This window comes from Cynara cardunculus, assembly GCF_001531365.2.
Source record: "Cynara cardunculus var. scolymus isolate 2C chromosome LG 10, CcrdV1, whole genome shotgun sequence".
NCBI lineage: Eukaryota > Viridiplantae > Streptophyta > Magnoliopsida > Asterales > Asteraceae > Cynara > Cynara cardunculus.
This window is the reverse complement of record NC_037537.1, coordinates 16,878,996-16,887,483: the sequence shown is the minus strand read 5'-3', so window position 1 is coordinate 16,887,483 and position 8,488 is coordinate 16,878,996. Positions and strand designations below refer to the sequence as shown.

At 32.6% G+C, this 8,488-nt stretch overlaps 1 long non-coding RNA gene across 1 annotated transcript; it reads left to right on the top strand.

The window, feature by feature from the left end:
- Positions 1–4,532: 4,532 nt before the first annotated feature.
- On the top strand, positions 4,533–6,438 carry LOC112518851. Its single transcript, XR_003069867.1, has 4 exons — positions 4,533–4,669; positions 4,891–4,946; positions 5,399–5,559; positions 6,360–6,438. It is a non-coding gene; the product is annotated as an uncharacterized LOC112518851 (long non-coding RNA).
- Positions 6,439–8,488: the final 2,050 nt, after the last annotated feature.

Below are 8,488 nucleotides of genomic sequence, written 5' to 3'. Positions count from 1 at the left end.
GGAAATTAAATAAATAATATATATTAATTTAAATTTTCTTTAATTAATAATAAAATAAAAAGTAATCATCACAAAAAAACAAAAAAACACAAAAATTTATAAAATGCAAATGATTGAAACCTACTTAGGGGTGGCATTAGCACATAATAGGGGTGCCATTAGCCACCCCCAAACATAACTCGGCGGCATGGGGAAGAGTAGTTATAAACCAGCCTCTTTGACTATGTAAAAATAATAATATACTTTAAATGTCATAAAATATAATAAAAACATAAAAACGGTATATAAATAATATTTTGAGAACAATAAAATGAAAATTTAAATATCATAAAATATAATAAATAAAATGTAAAGAGAGAGACATATTTAATATTTTAATAAAAATTATATTTTATTTTGACGTTATATCGGTAAAAATATAGTTCTGTTTCATCTTGTTCAATGGGTCGGGTGTGGAACACATCTATTCTACTTTTTTTTGCTCCATATAAAAGTTCTATTAAACGTGAAATAGTGATCCATGTTTAATTTTATTACTGTTTCCGATGTATCAAACATACCCTTAATGTTGACTAGAAAAAATAATATCATATTCGGGGTCAAATATTTTTTTAAATGTTATAGTTTGATGTGCGTTTAATAAATTTTAATTATATATTTATATCAAAGGATAAGTTTTATATGTTAATTCATGCATTTAAACTTGATATTGATTAACTGATTTATCGACTATAACTGTATGATTTATAAATATATAAAAATGTTTAGTTCGAAAAAGTGTATGTTTGAATGGTTCAGTTTAAGTCGAAATTTCGAACAAACCAAGTTGAACATTGATGTTATGAAGTTTGCCTCGTTAAATTAGACGAGTTTTATTTTACATTTGAATAACTCGTTTATAGCTCGAATCATTAACATTCTTGGATGAAAAGAATCCAAATTAGTCATTTTCGAGGTCAATCAGTTTAACAATTCATAAATTAGTTTAGTAAAGTTCGATTTTGGTCCCCTAATGTTTGTATTTTTCAACAGATATTGTCCATAAACTTGAAAACCTTAGATTTTGTACCTCACGTTTGTCGAGTCCGTCCCTCTATTTAACGAGCATTAACTTTCACCATTAAGTCCACTTTAATGAGGGGTAGTTTAGATTTTGTTTTCATTTCCTCTCAGTTTTGTTTAAAACGACAAAAAATATATTTTGTATGCTATATATATATATATACACACACGTGTGGATACACATATACAGGGATCTAATCATTTGAAAACTTTATATATATTGTTTCACATAGGGATGAGACTAGAGGATTGTTTTCCCGAACCGAACCGAAACCGAATGCATATAATCGATTTAGTTTTTGGTCCCAAGAATATTTCACAATCGGTATTCCGTACCGAGAAATTCCCGAAAATGTCGTAGCCGAACCGGGTAATCCAACAGGCATGTGGCTACCCCGATTTCTTCTCTATCTTCTAAACTAAATCATCTCTATTTCCTAAACTAACCCATATCCTCTCGTAAAATAATCCATACATTCTCCATAACCATTACTTTGATCAAAAAATCTGTATCACCGTCAAAAAGAAAATCAGCCCTACGGTTCACCACACAAAAATCGGTAGTATCATACCATCAAGAAATCGGCCTATTACCATCAAAAAAGTCAACTCATCCATTGATGAAACTCAAGTAAGTTTGTATATACCACAAGTTTTAAATCATGTTTGTCAGTCATAAACTAATTTTTTTAGTTAATTATTGGTTAATATTATATTAATCTTAATATTAACTATAAGTTTAATGTGGTTTTTTTGTGTAGGGAGATGATTCACCATAAAAAAAGAATCAGCCATACATTTGTTGAAGAAACCCTTTGTGTGGTAGTCAACAATGATTCCGTCCTAAATGGTCCTTGTCCCGAAACCGAACCGCTACCTAATTTGTACATACGGTCCAATTTTCGGTCCTCGTTTTTAGTCCCAAAAAAATTCGATACCAATCGCTTTGGTTCCAGTTCGATATCAATCTCATCCCTAGTTTCACATGATTTTGTTCATCTAAGATTAGATTTCAATATATTGATTTGACATATATTTGTTTCACAATGTGTTTGTATCATATGTATTTGATTCACAATGTGAAACATTTTGTAATTGTACTTTTTGTTTCACAAACACATAAAAAAATGTTCACATTTTGAAACTAATCTATGTGAAATAGATACATTAAAAAACAAATATATGTTAATCAATACATTAAATTCAAGCAGTAGATAAATAAAATATCATTTGAAATGGTATAAGATGTATCTATTCTTAAAGTTTATCACAATTTTATGAGTTGTCAAATGAAAGTCCCAACACACACACATATAAAACCATCGTAGCACTCGATGAAGACAAAAACCATCGTAGCACTCTGGGTATAACCGTCTTCTTCTTCCTTGTGACTTAACATAGTTCGTGAACCCATGTGACTCCACACCACGTTATTTTTCCCCGATAACAATCACCTTCTTCTTATTCTCTGTGACTCCACCCAATTCGTGAACCCCTGTGCTTCTTATATTTTACATAAATGATAAAAAAACTCTATTATTGTGTTTGGTATCGACTCTATCTGTATAACATGTATTGACAGATAAGAATCAATCTGAGGTGTACCAGTGATGCCTCTGATTTTTTTTTCCGCTTAATTAAATTGAAATCTAAAATAATATTAATTTATAAAGAAGTTTTTGTTGCCAAGATGGTCGAGGGTTATATTGTTGAAGCTAAATGTGCTTTGTACCTCGATTCAATTTTTGTTGGGACACAATTCTTTTAACTCTTATCATTTGTTGGCACGTCCATCATTTCTTCTTTCTTTTTTTCTCATTTTCCACCACAAATCACGTTTCAACTCGTAACTTTCAAGATACAATTGTTTTACTTCTTTTATTCTGCTTATTTTATTTTATAAAACTTAAAATGGTTAAATGTATGAAATAATAACCATTTTTTAATTTAATGTTATATTTTTACATAGCTCAAATGAGATGATGTGTATGACACATCATTCTGATAACGTGGTGTAAATAAAAAACCATATTAAAATTTTTAATGGTTTCCTCACTTTCCCTCTCGACAATTCAGATCTTACGAAAATTATGTTTTTTTATGTCTCTTTAAAACGGAAGGGGCAAAATACGTTTAAATGTAATGAACTTTGGTTTAGTTCCTATTTATTGTAACGAAGTTTATTTTTCTCAATTAATATAACAGACTTCTATTTTTCCATGCTTTATACAAATTTTACCTACCAAACAAGTTACTAACCTACATGTCATCAACGTCTATTGACATGACATTTTTTTAAATTCCAAATCAAGCGAATTTAAGTCATTTTAGTATTTTATCCTCTTATATAAGTTTTTTTTAATGTAACAATATTTGATGCATTATGTAAAAACATAGGATACATGTTTTCTATTATATATATATATATATATATATATATATACTATCTTATAATACATTTGGCTAAAACTCTTAATCTCTTAAACTCTTAAACTCTTAAAAACAACTTCTATTACTTTAGGTACAACCTACTAAAGCATGCTATCCTAAACTCCCGTTTCTAAACCCAATCCCATTTTTTATCACAACCCTAATCCTAATCCCAATCCCAATCCCAATCCCAATCTATCGCTCCTAACCAATTCGATGAAATCGTTTAATTCCCAATCCCATTTTTATCGCAACCCTAAAAACGAATTCATCCTATCCCATTTCGATTTCATCCTATCCCATTTCGATTTCATAAACCCTAAACGATTTCCTATAATCTCAACGACCAGTGTTACGGAAGGTTTATCGAAGCATTTGTTCCAGAGGTAATGTAACATAAGCATTGCATAGGATAGTCTCTCATTTCTGGTTCGATTTCGGATTAGTTCAGTTATATGTAGTTCTACTCAGTTTATGAGTTAATTTCTACTTTGAATCATCATGGAGATTTAATATATCTTGGAGCAAAATCTGATGTCTACATTGAACAGTTACACACATCTAATAATGGCTGTTAGGTTATCTTTGCGGATAATGATAGTTCTTAATTTGTACTGAAATTGTTCGGTTTACGCATCTATTTGTTGTGCGGGAACTTTCTTGTGTGTGTGATTATACCTATATGTCTATTGCCATGAATTGAAGTGCTTATTATAACTGAATATCATTAGGTTGTTTATGGAGAAAGRTATCTAGCTTGATCTAGAGATTAAGCGCTTTAATCTGGAGGTATGCTCTTCAAAACGATATTGATTTATATTTCAATTTTGATTTCTGCCACTWCTCTGCTGATGAGATTTTAACTTTCTTTCTCTTTTTTTGGTTTAACCGAATGATTCATAGTATGCGATTGATGAAGCCAAGGCTATTTACAACTTAGAGGTAAGAATCCTCTATTACATAGCAATTATAATTTCTGAGTATTGTAGGTCTTCTGTTCAAATTTTGAGTTTGATCAAATGTGGTTGGGGGGCTGCGGGCTAGAAGGTGGAGATGGAGAAGAAGTGAAAGAATCTTAAGGTGCTAGAACTTAAGGGTTTCTTGGAGAAGGTGGACCTTTTGATAGAGCAAGCAGAGATTGTTAGTAATGCTATAGTGAAATCTGGTGCCAATTAAGGTACACTCTGATTATGGGCTGTATGTGTTTAGGAGTCTTACATGTGCAAAGAGTTATGTTTTGTTATATGTGTATATGTTTGCTTGGTATCCTTAGAAGGTAGTTTGGTAAAGTAAACTCCTACGGTATCGTATATGTTTTTGTCAATGATTTTCAATTTGGAATTGCTTTAAGATTGCTTTTGAGTGATCAATGCACTAATTTATTATTTGGGTATGCAGATACATGGCATGGTTGCAGTTACTAGATGGTAACAAGCATTTGTGTTGTGTATATGGTAAGATTTGCTGCTGAGATTGGAAGCTTTTCTTGTAGTCATTGTGAAATTGTCTTGATTCTTTTTTATGGTAAAATACAGATCCATGAAAATGTGAAGGTGGTATATAACTTGCTCATAACAACTGATGCATCAAATCTACAAAGTTAATTTGTTTCTATTTTTTTTTCACTTTTTTTGTGTTTTTCCATGTAACTGATATTAAGTTTTCAATTTCTTTGTTTTTCATATTTTTATTTCTTATGATGTTAGATTTTGTGGGTGTTTCTTGAATTTAGCTTGATCAACAAATATAGATTATCTTTTAGTGAGATTTTGTTTAATTACTTGCATTCTATATTCTTCTTTTGTTTTTAAATCAATTTTGGTGTTCTTTTTGCTTCTTATGCCTTTGCAACAACTTCCAACACAACCCATTCGCTAACCCTTCAATGTCAAATCCACCAATGGAGTCATTGGCATAAATTTTAGGCTTCTTAAACTTGTGGATGAGGATGTAAGAGATCTACTCGTGGCTGCGAGCTTTGTACTTGCTGCTTCTGAAGCAGTTGCAGACAGAAGATCTTCTTCTCAAAGAAAGTGGTGGGAGGCTTATGGAAGATTGTACAAAAAGGTTGAATATATATGCCAACTCTTTGCGTTATATAAAATTTTAAAGAATTTATTGTAGTGATTGGTGAAGTGTTTGGTAACGCTTACTTGGGTAAGAGTTTACCAAGTCATATTATCTTACTAGATAGATATGGTAGGGACCAAAAATTTTACCCGGTAAGAACGAAACAAAGACAATAGTCTTACCCGACAAGTGAGGGTGATGACTCTTACCACGGTAAGCGCTTACCGAGTAAATTGTTGCAAAGAATATCGTTTTTGTGAACTATAATCTTACCCGTTAAGTAAATGATAGTGTTGAATTTTATCGGTAAGCGCTTACCGGTAAAATGTTTGGTAAAAGGGCCCCTTATATTGCCTTATTACCTTGTTAACACCTATAAGAACATAAACTCTGATGGGTTTGATGTTAATATACAACTTTGGATCATTTACGTGCTTGATGCTATTATTGCCTTTTTTATAATCCAACTCTATCAAGTCAAGGACTCAAACTAAATAAAGCATCTATCTCAACATTATGGGCTTTGGCAGCGCCTGGGTTTGAATCAAACCCAGGAAGACGAGATATAAAAAATTCTAGCAACAATCATTTGTAAATAAATCGTCGAACCATTTGATTCATTTCTTGCAATTATCAGTTTGTTTWTGGTGACTTCTCTATACCTTAGTTGTGAATTATCTGTCATGTATTTGTTAAAAGGCATCATGCTATCCGGTAATTATACAGCTCTGTAACATTGGTATATTTTGAATGGAGAACATATMCAGCCAACTTCCTAGGTGTCAAATTATTTTCAGGTATAAGATGAATGGTGGTGTGAACCAGGCCATGGGGATTGGTGTACTTTTTTGGAGAAGTATACACTCTATCGTGATGGCATGTACCATAAGGTATGTGTAATGTTCTTTATTTCTTGTTGCTTTCTACTACTTCTAGAGTTCACCCATGGAACAATGCAACACCGAGCATGACAATGCAACACCGAGCAAGTGTATGAACACAGCCTTTTAAACTTTTCGTATAATTTTCCTTTTCTAATCTATAGTTTCTTAAGGACAAAAACCATTCTTAAAATGCAACATGGCTTAATCGCTCKCCTTAACAATCTAGCACATATGTGGTGTTATTAATAGATACCCAGTGACAAGATGGTTTTGCTCCATTACAGAAAAGGTAAAAAGACGAAGTGGCAACCAGAGGCATTATACAAGAATAACTTCTGTACAATAAAAACGCGAAGTGGCAAGACCTGAACATCCTCTTGCAAAACTTTGAAATACTCCTAGGCAAAGAATGAGGGATGGCAAAMCATCTCTACCATAAGACTATGATCCCACACAACTGATCTGCCAGCATGTTTATTGCTTTCTTTATAAATATGTTGTATCTAATAAATATTTAACATTAAAGCTTCTATATGCCATACTATGTACACGCTATCCATGGAAATGTCATAAGACCATCTAAGCAATTCATGGATCACACTCTGTAGTGTTCACTTATGGACTTGTGTCCTCGGCAATATGTACAACAACAAATAATTTTTGCTACAGCAAAATGGATCTGCTTTGATCACACAACCATGAATAAGCAACAATGACCAAATCATTAACATCCATAAGTAAACCTCCACCTGAACTTTTCCTGCTATTTGATTAGCATTCTTCTCTTTCTCAGGAAAAAAAGGATAGATGTCAGATAAGAACGTCTCTATTGTTTTAGCTTATCTTGGATCCCCCGATCTTGGGCAGTCACATAGAGTGAGTGACAAAAGATCTCCTATTGTTTGTTGGTGACTTCATTTACAAATTTAGATGAAATGTTAGGTCTTGATTACTGTGATCTGGTAAACTTATTGTTTGTGGCACAAATAGTTGAGTTTTTGGAGCTGTACTTAGAGGTAGCAGCAGTAAATTGGTTTTATGCAACCGACATGAATAAAAAGGAAACTTTGATACTAATTTCTAATATTTATGTGATTAGATGGTATGCTTTGCATCTTGTTCATTCAAAGGTGGTTGTAGATCTACAATCCTGAACTTTGGACCTTGCCAAAACAGATCTCTGATTATGGTTTTGAATAGTTACATCATCTAAGATGGCAGCGAAAGGGAGTGCCCAACCATATAGATTGTATTTAGAACAGTTGGGAGGTAAACATGGTGTTGTGTAGCTACAAGGCCATTGCAAAGGACATATTAGGGTTATTGGAATCGAGAACCAGTGATCCATTGTTGATCTGTGTTGCTGGGTGATTTATTTCAAGTCTTTTCTTTGCCTTGTTCATTCGTATCTTGCTTACAAAATGATACTGAAAGTTGTTATATGACAATGACTAACTTTGACCCATGCATTAATGAGATATTTGGATTTTAATAGCAGTACATGCTGTGCAGCAAGATCAATTTCAGCGCCTACTGCCGACATTCATTCAAGTAAGATTTATCTGAATCAGAAGAAATTGAATAATGGAATGTATTGTCTGCTGTGTCGCAAATATTGAAGATTTAGGGAACAATCACATGTGATGGCTTATTACCACGGTAAGCGCTTACCAAGTAAATTGTTGCAAATATTATCGTTTTTGTGAACTATAATCTTACCCGGTAAGTAAATGATAGTGTTAAATTTTACCCGTAAGCTCTTACCGGTGAAGTGTTTGATAACGCTTACTTGGGTAAGAGTTTACCAAGTCATATTATCTTACTAGATAGATATGGTAGGGACCAAAAATTTTACCCGGTAAGAACAAGACAAGGACAATAGTCTTACACGACAAGTGAGGGTGATGACTCTTACCATGGTAAGCGCTTACCGAGTAAATTGTTGCAAAAAATATCATTTTTGTGAACTATAATCTTACCCGGTAAGTAAATGATAGTGTTGAATTTTACTGGTAAGCGCTTACCGGTAAAATGTTTGGTAA